General features: G+C 42.0%; 1 long non-coding RNA gene across 6 annotated transcripts; it reads left to right on the top strand.

Annotated features, from left to right (window-relative positions):
• LOC110429831 lies at positions 547 to 3,933 on the top strand. 6 transcript variants are annotated; one of them, XR_002447009.1, is made up of 5 exons: positions 547 to 1,575; positions 1,707 to 1,811; positions 2,349 to 2,562; positions 2,731 to 2,792; positions 3,500 to 3,933. It is a non-coding gene; the product is annotated as an uncharacterized LOC110429831 (long non-coding RNA). The 6 variants fall into 6 exon arrangements; XR_002447007.1 differs by having other exon boundaries at positions 547 to 1,811; XR_002447006.1 differs by having other exon boundaries at positions 1,707 to 2,562.

Raw genomic sequence — 12,898 nt, forward strand, 5'->3', positions numbered from 1 at the left:
AGGCCTAGCCTCATGGGCCTAATACTCATATACTCTAACATATTCGAATACAATTGATCCAACCGAGCGGTTGAGCTCTCTGTTTCGAGTTATCCAAAAGGTTGCCATGCTCCATGGAGTTAAATGCAGCAGACCCAAAGAACCAAAAGGCACTTGTTTAATAATCAGCTCGCTTGCAAACAGTAAGGGTTAATTATGCTTTTATTATGATAACGAGTGGGTGCCAATAAAATATTTTTGTGTTTGACTCATATAGACCGTAGAACTAAATGCACATGAGAATGCTGCATATAAGGATTTGTTCTTTACTAATAAGTGATGAAGTGTTACTCATACTAGAAGTGTTACTCATATATATAAGTATCTCTCACATCTAAAAAAAGAGTGAATATTATTTTGGTGCGATATTTCAATATAGATCCATCGTTCTGCCTGCTATACTCCCACGCCTCTCGCTTCTACATCCCTTCCTTACAACAAAATGTCTGGCTCTGCATCCATCTCGCCCCCATTGCAGCTCATATCACGCTGTCGTATCCCTTTTCCTCTCCCTCTGATTTTCTTTCCAAAACAAACCACCACACCTCGACGCGGGCATGCGTGCGTGCGTCCTAGCAGGTATGCCGAGCCCTCTTTCCTTCTCCTCCCTTCCACCACCACCAGCGCCAGAGCCCCCACATGGCCAGCGGGGCAGTGAGATCGAGCTCCAGAGCTCCCCACGGTTCGGTAGCCCACCGCCAGACTCCATGAATCCGTCGGGTAGCGACCTCCACCACCACCAGGCCCTCGGCGGCGGCGTGTATCTAACCCATTGAACCCACTCATCCCATCCATGCATCGAATAGTACCATGGTTAACCGAATGCACAAATCAATGCATCGATAAGAACCACTGCAATGGATCAATCATTTTTGACAATCAGCTGACAGCTGCCAAAGTTTGTTGCAAAGCTTGTGTGATCATTCTGTAGGTCAACCAGTGATTCTAAAGGTTAGTTTCTTCTATTCAGTTTAGCTTCTACGGAGTACATTCAGATGAGAAACTATTATTAAATCCTCTATTTTATTCATTAATTTTGTTATGTTATTTATTTAATGTATATTTAGATTTTGCTCCTTGATGGGATTACTCCTTTTCCTTGTGGTATTATTTTTTTTTGCTATCTGATTATATTATACTATAATCCTATCTCGCAATGTTTTCACATAGCTTGAAGCATCTTATACTGTCCATGATTTTTTTTCTAGAGTGAGTAGGAATATTTTCGATGAAAGTTATTTTCACTATTTCAAACAGTATATCTAAGGTTGAAGTTGGAAGGAGAATATTGATGGAGCCTAAGAGGTCTTGTGAAAGAAAGGGGGTCTGACTGTATGAGCAGCCAAATCTTTATGATATAAATGGGACATCTACACTGAAGGTGTCACACCTGGTTTCTCTACATCTGACATAGTTTGACCAGCTCTTTAACAGTAGCTACATGCTAATCATTGTTGCATACCATCAACTATTGCTGTATTTTAGCAAGTTGCCATGAAGGGTTCTAATCAATATACAGGTTCTGCACTTTGCCAAGTAAGCAGACTAAACATATTACACTTTACCACTCATACTTATTTTCTGTACAAAATGTAAGGAATTTCAGTTCAGATTCTGCACTTTGCCTATTCTGTCTATTAGATTTGCTAACAGGTTCACTCATGTAGTCATATTATGGGAGCCACAAATTTCAGAAGATAGGTACAAGAGCTATTAATTCGGAATTGATGTTGCCATAAGTTGACTTATATAGCCTATTCCTGGGAGAAAGGGTAAAGCTGCCTGCTCTTGTTTGGATCTCATCGTAAGAAATGAATTGATGTTGCCAATCCTTCCTGAAATAGGAAAGCTAGCAGATGTTTTATATATGAGATGGACATGCTCCCTTTCTCTTGATGCAACAAGATTTAATGGTACAATATGATAATTTACATGATTCATACTTCAAAATATACAGTTCCACTTTCGTAAAATGATTCTGGGTGTAGATTTTATGTTTCAGTCTCTGAACCCTGCTTATTTGCTCACATTTACTGATTATTCAAAACGAAGGTGTTTGTTGATTAGCCATGTAAATTTATTATTTTAAAAATATTATTCAGATTATTGTGGGCACATTGGGGTTTGGGGGTTGTCAAATCTCTCTAGATCATAGGTTTCTTGCATATACAGTTGATACATCTGGGATTGAACTATTTTTCCATCGATCTGAACATGCCATATTTAGTTTAGGCAATGGAATAGTTAGTTCTGCATGAACTGTGATTATTTGAGTAGATGAATGACTCAAGAAGTGGGCTCTTCCCTAGGAAGGATTTGGCAAGGCAAGCTACTTTAAGAACATTCAGATCCAAGTGCCGCCACCATCATCAACTCCTTGCTGCCTTGCCTGCACCGGAGATGGACCCAATGCCATGATACATATTGGGTTCTGCGCCTCTGCTACAAAGCCACCATGCCAGACTCCTCGCTGCCTTACCTGCTCCAGAAGCAGACCCATCACAGCACCTGCGTATCTCCAAGGTCAGCTTGCTCTACCTTGCTGATGTTAATTATATCTTATCCAATAATGCACTGTCTGCAGGGAATGGGAGTTCAGGAAGAAGGTTTCTTGGCAAATTCTCTGTATTATTCTGCATCAATTAATTGCGTGTATAGTGCTAATTTGACTTCTCTACTCTTTTTGTTCAGACCACAACCAGTTCGAGAAGAGGAGGGGAAATTTTACCAAAGAGATTGATATTGTTGATGTGGTACGCCCATCTATCTGTGCCGATCTCATATCCTCCAACTTGCTTCACTATGCCTTTGTTTTGTTAGTAATTCTCAATCGATGGCTTTAATTTGTTAGTTGGGAAAAACAATCTGCAGTTCTGCATTGTCATTATTTTAGCAGAAACTATATAACATTTGGAACTGTCATCAATGGCTTTGTCTTTTGAATTGAGAAGAAGATGCTGATCAAATTAACCGTGAGTCAAGGTTTTTAGAGAAGGTATTATCACCTCATTACTTATCTTTGAAATGGAGAGAGAGAGCTGGATCAGATGGAGGGAAGGACATTGTTTTAGAGCGAGTTTTTTTTTTTAAAAAAAAATAAGCATCCAGAATAGTTGTTCCAGTTAGATGCTTTGTGCAATTTAGCTTACTTAATGAGCCTGCTCCAATCAAAATGTGTCCATGCTATTGTTTAAAATATATATGGCCACTTCTGTGCTGTCATAGTTTTAGAACATGTCACTTAGGTATAGTTCAAATAAAAGGAGACTACAGAAAGACCACCAAGGTGAGACCGACATATTATTTTGTCACAGCTTGAAATCACACCACCACTGTCATTTTTTATGATGATCAGTTGATCACTGAATCATATCTTTAATTTTTATAATTTGTTGTTTCCGTATCAGTTACACTACATTGTCTTCAATACTGTTGGCTATATAATTTTTAGTTTTTGCAGATTAGCTATCAAGCCGGACCATATCCATCTCAGTGATGTTTCTGAAAGATGGTAAGATGGTAATGATCTACTATGATGTTGGACAGCTTGCTCCTCCGTTGTTTGAAGAAAAAGCTTTGCTCAAATGGGGCTTTGCTTTTCAAGGCAAAAAGTGGGTGTGGTTGGTTTCCGCAAGATCACTCAAAGTACATTGCATTAGAAGTAAAGGTTATAGTAATGAAATGAAACTATAATAGGGAGTCGTTTGTCTGCCCCTTGACTCATTTTGATCTTAGACAAGTGGCCTCATTTTGATCTCAGACAAGTACTTGTCTGGCAGTAGCAGATATATGATTTTACTTTAGCTTTATGCAAGAAGGATTCATGTATCACCAAGCAAAGGAGTTGTATATGATGTTAACATATTGGATCCCTGAAGGGCCCTACCCGTTGCAAGCGCTTATCTAAATAAGTTTGTGTTCAACGGTCATATGGATGTATGCCACTCATGTGTTTGTGCATTTTCATTTATGTGTGTTCCTTGTGCTGATTCTGATGGCACTGTTTTTTTTGAAACCTGACACACTTTCCACTTGTACATTTTGATTAATTGTTCTTGTCTTTCCACTGTTTATTGATGAATATTTAAACAAGATGCTCATAGATTAGCCAAACAAGTTTGGGAATTTGCATCTCAATCTTGTACTTCTAAAAAAAAGTTATTCTAGTATTTCTATAATGTAGTATGCTTTGAGCGCTCTAAAACACACGTTGAAATAAATTCTAATCCCACTGCAAAAAAAATTTTCTAGTCCCATAGCAAAACACGAGCATGAACCTATTCGTGGATTTATTAGCGCATAAAGAACCTATTCATGGTTTTATTAGCGCACAAAAAAATATTAGAGATGTTTTTTTGCCGATATAAAACATTGTTTTACTGCGTCACAGAAAGATTTATAGCTGTGCTCTCCGTGACTATGTTAATTTCACAAATTTTGTTTTTTGGATTAAATGTCACTTTAACATTGGTATTTAATTTTTATAGTATTGTTATCTTATTGTGCGATCCATGTGTTTATAGTATAAATCGTTAGCTATCTTGTAGCAATGCATAGACATGCTATCTAGTATAGCTAAAAAAACTAGTCTTCAAACATCAGCTGTTCCCCGGTCAAGGTCTCCACGCAAGTTTATACTTCCATACTCAATCTTCATGCACCCACAGGGCTAACAGCATCTATTGTGGCAAATTCTTCTTATGTTTGCCTTACCATTGCAAACCCGACATAACTACAGAGATTTAGGGGACTCGATCTTGTCATCAGTGTACAGCCAAGTGGCGATGTTTGAGCGCCCTCCAACCAATGCCATGCCTGTAGAATCCTTCTGGCCAGTCAACAACGTCAAGCGCATCATAAGCTTTAGCCCTTGCTTCCTCAATGTCCTTGCCCTTTGTAGTAAAACCGAGCACACGGCCTCCTTCAGCTACAAAGTTTCCATCTATATAAAAGGCTCTTCCTGCATGTAATATCTTTACTGCAGGAGAAACCTGCTCGGGTTCATCAATATTTTTTATTACAGTTCCCTTCTTGTAAGGCCCAGGATAGCCTTCACTTGCCATCACAACAACTGTTTCCAACTCAGGCGACCAGGTTAGCGAAACCTTGTCTAGTTCTCCCTGACAAGCAGCGAGCAGAACCTGTGCCAAGTTGAACTCTAACCTCATCATCAGAGCCTGAGCCAAACAAGATGAGTTAGTAGAGATGAATTGACCAAAAGTTTAGTTCGTGAACATGATAACTATAAAACCTAATGAGTTCATAAAAACATAGTTGGCCTTTCATATTTATTTATTTAAAGAGACTAACAAATGGAGTTTTGATACTGCAGTGGATACGTTATTAGTATTTCCAAAAGACTTTTACCACCCAGAAGGCCAGAACTACTAGCATTCTACAAAATGTTACTTGAAGATCAAAACTTGACGGGTAGGAGCAGACTGCACCCCCGCTTTTTAATTAAGAGGATGCAGGGCTCAAACCTGGGTCTCCTGACTGAGAGCAAGCTCCAGTAACCAGTTACCCACGAGAGCACCTAAAATGTTACTTGAAGATCAGATAAAACTTTGTGCATGTTGTTTCCCAAATGTAAATTCAAATATTAGTTTGAGATTCTGATTTTTTTCTTCATGAACCATATGAAACGACCAAATAACCATGCAGGTAGTTTAGCATATTATTACTAACATCAAGATATCCAAATAAGCAGATATAAATTGGGTACAATATAAATCCTGTAGATATTGAGGACCAAATTAAATAATGGTCTGGGTATTAACGACCAAATAATCCATCACAGATATAAATAGGGTACAATATAAATTGGGCACGATATAAATCCTGTAGATATTAACGACCAAATAATCCATCACCAACTCTTTTATGGTCCTGGGCAGATTCAAGAGGCAGAGCAGTTTCTCCATCTACTAATAATGCAAAGAAAGAAGCTTCTTCTCCCTCTAAAAATTCTTCAATGATGACACGTGATCGAGCAGAACCAAAAGAGCCTTCAATCAGCATATAGCGTCTTTGGCTTCAAACGCCTCATCTAAAGTCATAGCAACAACTACACCCTTCCCAGCAGTCAATGCATAAGCTTTAACAACTATGGGGGCTCCTTGATCCTTTACATATTGTTTAGCATCAGCACATGCAGAACACAAGTAGTCAAGTTTCAAGTTTCAACCAATAACATGCTTAATAGAAGGAAATATCTAACATGGCTCCTAGATCCTCAACAACATCACAAAATTATGAAGAAAAATATTAGAATCACCTCTGAACATGCTTAAATATGAAAGATGACAAACCAATAATTATCATGCAAGCATCACTAATCCAGATTGAGATAGATATTCACTGAACATGACAAAAACTTAATGACACAGAAGCCCTGATTTGTTGTGGTGAGAGTATTGAGGAATGAAATGATAGGTAATACCATTTGCAACATGACACCTGAAAGAATAAGTGAACCTTCTCTTAGTACTAGGTTTAAATTCATGGCTACCTTGTGCCAACAGAAGCCCAAGATATATGAAGGGAAAATATCCGATTTTACACCGAAATGCATTTGCCAATAATAATTCCATTTCTCTTTAGATACATTAATCGTATCATGGATGATGGCTTCTTATCATTTACGTAGACTTAGACCCAATGGTGTTTCAGTGGTTTGCAATGGTCCATTTAGATAAGTCATTGTTAGCAAAAATATCATCTCATCTTGGAAACTAAGAAATATTAGTTTATGTTTGTGCTTTATTATTAAGTAAACAGGAAAGTCATGTTTAGTTTACTATACATTACGACAGTTCTATCTCTAAGGGTAAAACAAATAGTAGTGTCAATCCATAGAGGAACACCTTTGTATTGTAAGTTTATTTTTATATATTTGATTGAAAGGTAACATATATTATTGGCATCCGCTTGCAATATAACTGAAACATATTATAATCACTACTGGCAGTTGCTACAGTTGCAAGCTAGTTTTGTGTGTGTACATGTTCCTATTGGTTCACCAGGCCCATTGCAGAGTAGCTCAATGCAGCAATTCGTTGCGTAGCAGCCTGCCGAACTATTCCCAGGGCAACAATGGCAAGGGGCACAGACCACCCTTCTTTGAGTGGCATACACATTGTCCTGTGGCTCAAGTTTCTTCATGGACTGGACAACGATGTTTTTCGTGACATTACCGTACTCCGCTGCACCCGCACCTGTTTGTCACAAGTACATAACATGTAAATTCTATATGTGAAATTATAAATATAAGCAATAAAGGACAATCTGGTACATCTTGGTGATCCCATGATGTATATGCAATACATGCATGCTATTGAGATGATAATACAAACCTTGGATGTCCAGGCTAGTGTAGAGAAGAAGGATCACACTACTGAGAAACAGCTTAGTAGCTTTCGCCATGGATGCTTGCTGATGAATCGCAGGCCACTTTGAGTTCATATGTTTTCTATTATAGAGGTTAGGGAAATGGAGTAGCGGGGATGCAATAAGTATACGTGAAATTAGTATGTAGTGCATACTCTCTTCAGGTATTTCTTTTATAAACCAATGGAATGAAATGAATGAATTAAAATTTGTCCTAAATACTACTTATTAAAGGATATAACTTATGGAAATTTATTTCTTACTATATAAAGAAGAGAGTATTTTCGGGTAAATTCACTTGTACTACTGTCTATTGCATGCCAACCTAAATACAACATTCATTTTGTTGGTACAACATTTCCAATTCTCAAGACTTCACATTCATTTGGATTGTTACTACGTAGCTTACAAATAATGAGGTATCATCTTTAGCTTTATTTGTCAAATGCTTTCTATATTCACAATAATTTGCTGGACCTTACACGTTTGGCCCCTTAGCCTGTTTCACTTATAGAGTGTTCAACTCTATTTCTATAGCAGGAACTTACACATAGTAAATACTCTCTTTGTTTTCCGGCTGTCATCACACCATAAAAGTTTTATTTTGGGCTATGAATAGAAAACACTAAATAAAATAAATGATTTAATGTTTTTCTAAAATTCTCCAAGATTTATTTCTTTCTTCACAATGTATACTGAGAAAAATGGGCTTTATAAAACTTTTATAAAGTTCATGTGATTTGTTTGTTGCATTCAAGACTTTGCATTAATTTTATTATATGAAAACTGATTTTTGAAAATTCATTTAAACCATGTTAGGACCTCTTCTACTTTTGGAAAATAAGCCTTCAAAAACTATAATTTCAAATCCGATCCAAATTTCTAAAAAAAGAACTTTCAGAATCTCTTTTGAAATTTGAAAAAGATTTTCTTTTTTTTTCCTTCCAAGTCTTTGGCCTTCTTCACCTTGCGGTCCAGCCCACAGCCGGCCTGTCCCCTTCTCCTGCCATCCTGATCCCGCATGTGCAGTAGGCCCAGCTACACGGCCCACCAACCGGCCTCTACCAACAGGCCCGCACTACCAGAAGATTTTGTGGGAGTGGAAATGCCGTCATGAAATATGGTTTTACCCTCATGAATACGTGACGATCAACCGTCACGCATTAGTCCTCACGATATTGAAGTCAGCCTCACGATATTGAAGTCAGGAAAATACAGTTTTCATGAGGGCCACCTCCATGAAAATTACAGCGTTTTTGCAAGGATATTTTCACAATCATATTTCGTGCAGGTCACGTCATGAAATTAATCCGTGAGGGTTCCAAAACTCGCAGGAATATAGTATTTCGTGAGAGGTAGTCACTATCACAAAACATGTTGTATTTCATGAGGGGGAGTCACCATCACGAAATACATGTTTGCCTATGAGCACAAACGTACGTCATGATAATTTACTACCCATCAGAAATAATCATTTCGTGAGAGAATGAAACTGCCATGCAAATCATCGAACGTCTCAATCCAAATTCCAAATGCACCACAATAGATATTAATTTGCCATTGCACATATATAAAGCCAATTCTCGTTCCAACACATCCATGAGTAGTTCCCAACTCTTAGATTATATTTTAAAAAGGATAATGTCATGTGTACGAACATAAACCTACACTACAGTACGGCAGACAGGGCCTTTGCCTAGCGCCTGGTTATTTGCGGAGCGCTATTCATCGGGCGCTCGGCAAAGGCCACCTTTGCCTAGCGCAGTGATGAGGACATCAACACCATCAATATATCCGCACCTACACCAGTTGGCCCTCTTACTCGTGCTCGTGCCCGTCAACTCAACCTTCAAGTAAGTTCAATTTTAAACTCATAGCCATTGGAGGCAGTGTATCGGTTGCTAAGGCACGGCCTTGGAAGGCTGTAGTCGGGCCGTGAACGTCATCTCCATTCACTAATCTAGTTATCCAGCGCCTCTCATCGAAAGATCGGGTGAAAACCCTAGCGGGTTCACATCACGCAGGGCCCTCGGCAACGATTGCACTCGGCAAAGTTTTCTTTGTTGAGCGCCTTGCCCTCGGCAAAGGGCGACGCTCGGTAAAGAACGTCTTTGCCAAGCGCCAGGCGCCCGGCAAAGGCTCGCTCTCGGCAAAGAACGTCTTTCCCAAGCGCCATACGCTCGGCAAAGGCTCGCACTCGGCAAAGAGGTAATACAGAGAACATGGGGTACCTGCCGTCACCCAAGGCACCTCTTTGCCTAGTATATGTTCAAGTTTTTGTAGTTTTTAATAGTATATGTTTAAGTTGGTAGTTTTCAGGATCTTTTTATTATATATCGTTAGTTTATTTGGTTTAATTGAATTTGTGCGATAAAGGCGGGTTTGAACTGTAGGTGTATCAAATCTCCGAATTCGACGGTTTGAAAATTGATATTCATGTTACTTAGCGTATGTTAAGGCCGTATCCAGGAGCACGCATGAAATATCGAACATCTCGCGCACGGAACACAGCGACCAAGTTGCGCGTGAAGTGCTATTAAATTATATAAAATGCAAATGAAGTTCGAAAATCACAAAACTTACCGACACGTCTTTGGAGCACATGTGGATGCTATGGTAAAAATTTGGCAAAGTTTCGTGCATGTTGTCATGGAAGTTAGTTAAAAACCTAGACATGTCTCGTGTGATAACAAGTTAGAAACCTAGACTCCTCACTAGCGCGCCGCCAGCGCACCGCCCACACCACGCGCCTGCGCCCTGCGCTGTCGCCCTTCTCCGTTGCCGCGCCAGCCCCGCCTCGGCCACGCTCGCGCCGGCCCCGACCCCGCCTCGGCCGCGCCCGCCCGCGTCGGCCCCGACCCCGCCTCGGCCGTGCCCGCGCCGGCCCTCCTCCGCCGCTGCCGCCCTGACCGCGTCGGCCCCGACCGTCGGCCGCGCCCGCCCCGGCCTCGGCCCCGACCGTCAGCCGCAGCACGCACCCGCCTCATCCGCTGCGCACCGCCCTTCGCCGGTCCCAGCCGCCCCCACGCTAGTCGTGGCCCCGGCCGCAACCAGAGGCTGTCCCGGCCGCGCCCCCTCCGGCTGCCGCAGCTGCGTCGCCTACTCCGTCGTGTGGCCCGTACCCCGACACACCGCGCGTCGTCCGCCACAGGTACGTGTAGGTTGACGTAGTAGTAGTACGAGTAGTAGTAGGTGTAGTAGTAGTAGTTGGAGTAGTAGTAGTAGTAATTGTAGCGGTAGTAGGTAGTAGTAGTAGAAGGATTAGGACTAGCAGTAGTAGGCGTAATAGTAGTGGTAGTGTGACTAGTGGTACTACTAGTAGTGGTTATAGTAGTAGTTTACTTTGTTAATACTTTCATATATTCTTCTGCATGGATTGGAAATATGTATGTGCTTGTCGGCCATCGTGCTGGTGATGTATTTGTGGTTGTCGGCCATCGTGTCATCTTTTTTTGCAGGTTTGGTAACCTCCCCGTACAGGGGAGGTCCTGCCAAAATATTTTGTTCTCACTAATTGGTTTTTTTCAGGAGGGCTCCCGTTGGAGGATAGCCGGAGGAGCACGACTCGGCACTGCCCGCTAGCCTGTCTTCACCGGCACCTACGGTATGACCCCTCTTTCCATCACATGTGGTCTTAGGTCGTGTTACCTAGTTAGGCTTCTCCCGTTCGAAATGGATACGGTTGGAAGTATGCGATCTTTGCATATGTATAACCGTATCTGTTTTGGATTGTCCACTTTTTTGGACAGCCCGTGGATGCGTAGACGAGGTTAGTTCCCATGGTCTGCTCTGATCCGAGACAGGGTTTCAGGCTCACCTCCATGTTGTTCTCCGGCTACACACTCTACCTGCCAAGACGTGTATCTGGAGAACAGCGGGGAGGTGCTGCCAAAATTCTATCTCGGCTCGGAGTAGCCCATGGAAACTAACCTCGTCTACACATCCGCAGGTGGGATTAGGACCTATCCTTACCTATTAGATGGTAGGAACACGGAGTAGATGCACTTGATGTTGATGTTCATCTTTGATATGCATGTTAGAGGATGGATGACCGTGAGTGGATGTACGCAGGATACACAAGTAAGCATGATTTCAGCATTGAATGGGGGCAGAAGACAGAGGCTTTCTTTGACCATGCATTCGGCAGTGGTGTGAATAGAGCGCGATTGACGAAGTATCCCTGTAGCAAGTGTGCAAATAGGAAATGGTAGAACTAGGAGACCGTGGCTAAACATCTTCAGTTGAATGGCTTTGTGCCAGGCTATACCCGGTGGGTACACCATGGTGAAGCGCATCGGTTGAGAGAGGAGGTTGTGCGACCTCGCCTCGAGCATGTCTATGATGGTGGTGGGGTTGTAGACATGTTAGATGACTTCGCACAAGCACAGATCCCTGTTGGATGTGCGAGGAGGCGGAGGCATCCGCAAAGGCATTCTATGACATGATGGCTTCAGCACAGAAACCCCTTCATGATCGCACGACGGATTGTTAGCTCGATGCCATTGGACGCATGATGGCGTTTAAGGCAGAGATCAACATGAGTCGGCAACACTTCAATGGCATGCTGGCCTTGATTGCTAGCATGCTTCCAGAGGGCCACGTGCTGCCAAAGAGCCTGTACGAGTGCTAGAAACTCCTTGATGGACTCAAGATGCCGAACGAGCAGATACATTGTTGTCCAAACGGTTGTGTCCTCTTCAGGAAAGATCTTGAGCAGGAGAAGTACTGTCCGAAGTGCAAAGCCTCTCGGTACCTAGAGGTAGACTCTGGTGGCGGCCACAAGGAGCAGCTTACCGTCCCGATGAAAATCCTACGGTACATCCCTTTCTTGCCGAGGATCCAACGGCTATACATGAGCGAGGAGCCTGCTAAGAAGATGACACGACACAAACTAGGGAAATGATACAATCCTAACAAGATGGTGCATCCGTCCGATGGTGAAGCATGGCAACACTTTGATCGCATCCATCATGAGAAAGCGTTAGAGGCTCATAATGTACGTGTGGCGCTGGCAACAGATGGATTCGATCCTTATGGTATGATGGCTGCCCCGTACACATGTTGGCCCGTGTTCGTCATCCCACTCAACCTCCCCCCAGTGTCTCCTTTCAACGTCTGAACGTATTCTTGTCATTGATTATTCCTAGACACCTGGGGAAGAAGATGAGTGTCTTCATGGAGCCTCTAATTGATGAACTAGTCAGTGCTTGGGAGGATGGGGTGTGGACATACGATCGAGCAACAAAGACCGTCTTCAAAATGCACGTTTGGTACCAGTACTCCATGCATGACTTCCTAGCGTATAGGATATTCTCCGGTTGGTGTGTCCATGGGAAGTTCCTGTGTCCATTATGCAAGGCTCATCTGAGGTTCATCTGGCTCAAGAAGGGTGGCAAGTATTCGTCGTTTGACAAACATCATCAATTCTTGCCCCTCGACAACGTATTCAGGCGAGACACCATAGGCTTTA

The sequence above is a fragment of the Sorghum bicolor genome, chromosome 8, assembly GCF_000003195.3.
Source record: "Sorghum bicolor cultivar BTx623 chromosome 8, Sorghum_bicolor_NCBIv3, whole genome shotgun sequence".
NCBI lineage: Eukaryota > Viridiplantae > Streptophyta > Magnoliopsida > Poales > Poaceae > Sorghum > Sorghum bicolor.